This window comes from Canis aureus, chromosome 21 (genome assembly GCF_053574225.1).
Source record: "Canis aureus isolate CA01 chromosome 21, VMU_Caureus_v.1.0, whole genome shotgun sequence".
Lineage (NCBI taxonomy): Eukaryota > Metazoa > Chordata > Mammalia > Carnivora > Canidae > Canis > Canis aureus.
Genome location: NC_135631.1, coordinates 41,264,496 through 41,266,065, shown reverse-complemented (window position 1 = coordinate 41,266,065; position 1,570 = coordinate 41,264,496). Strand labels below are relative to the sequence as shown.

At 40.6% G+C, this 1,570-nt stretch overlaps 1 pseudogene; it reads right to left on the bottom strand.

The window, feature by feature from the left end:
* Window positions 1-532: 532 nt before the first annotated feature.
* LOC144293555 (U6 spliceosomal RNA) lies at window positions 533-651 on the bottom strand (annotated as a pseudogene).
* Between the last annotated feature and the right edge of the window lie 919 nt (window positions 652-1,570).

Sequence of the window (1,570 nt, the reverse complement as noted above, 5' to 3'; positions counted from 1 at the left end):
CCCTGGGCCGAAGGCAGACACTTAACAGCTGAGCCACCCAGATGTCCCTCACTCTGACACTTCTCTGATTGATATCATTCACACTTAATTTGATTTTGTTTTTTAAAGTTTTATTTATTTATTCACGAGAGACACAGACTGAGAGAGAGAAGCAGAGACACAGGCAAAGGCAGAAGCAGGCTCCCTGCAGGGAGCCCGATGCGGGACTTGATCCCAGATCCCAGGATCACGACCTGAGCTGAAGGCAGATGCTCAACCACTGAGCCACCCAGGCATCCCCTTAATTTGACTGTTAAATGGTAGGGTTAATATCTATTTGTTTTCTGTTTGTTGCACTAGTTCTTTGTACCTTTTTTTCCTCTCCTCTTTTTCTGCTTCTCCAGTTTAATTTTATTTTTAAAGAGTTATTTATTTTACATTTTATTTTTAAAGAGAGAAAAAGGGAGAGGGAGAGAGAGTCCTCCATTGGATGCTTAACCAACTGCATCACCCAGGCACCCCATGCCTCCTGTGGTTTTATTTTATTTATTTATTTATTTTTTTAACACTCTACGAATTTGCATGTCATCCTTGCGCAGGGTGGCCCCTGCGCAAGGCTAATCTTCTCTCTATCGTTCCAATTTTTTAGTATATGTGCTGCCGAAGCAGCACCCTCCTGTGGTTTTATTTATTTATTTATTTATTTTAAGGATTTATTTATTTATGACAGACAGAGAGAGAGAGAGAGGGGCAGAGACACAGGAGGAGGGAGAAGCAGGCTCCATGCTGGGAGCCTGACGCGGGACTCGATTCCGGGTCTCCAGAATCGCTCCCTGGGCCAAAGGCAGGCGCTAAACCGCTGAGCCACCCAGGGATTCCCCCCTCCTGTGGTTTTAAATGAGCATTGTATAGGATTCCATTTTCTTACCTCTAAGTGTATCAATGTTCTACTTTTCAAAAACTGTTAGTGACTATCCTAAAATTTATAATATACATTTATAACTAACACAATCTACTCTCAACACTCTATTGATTCATGGATAATACAGGTTCTTTGTGGGTAGTGCAGGTACCATATAATAGAGTACTCCCAGTTCCTTTGTGCTATTCCTTATAACATTGCTTTTATTCATTTCACTTTTCTGTATGCTATAATCACCCAATTCACTATTACCATTATTATTTTAAACAGAGAGTTATTTATTTGCTTGATTCAGAATAAGAAATATAAGGGTGCCTGGCTGGCTCTATCAGTAAAACATGCAACCCTTGATCTCAGAGTTGTGAGTTTGAGCCCCACATTGGGGCTTTTTTCTTAAAAATAAGAAATCTTAAAAAAAAAAAAAAAAAAAGGAAGATAAAGGGGCACCTGGGTGGCTCAGTTGGTTAAGTGTCTGACTCTTGATTTCAGTTCAGGTCATGATCTCAGCATCATGAGATAGAACCCCATGTTAGGCTCAGTGAGGAGTCTGCTTAGGACTCTCTCCCTCTCCCCCTACTCCCACTCGCATGAACACTCTCTCTCTCTAAAAAAATAAAAATTTAATTTTTAAAAAATAATAACTTGGGACTCCTGAGTTGCTCAGCTGTT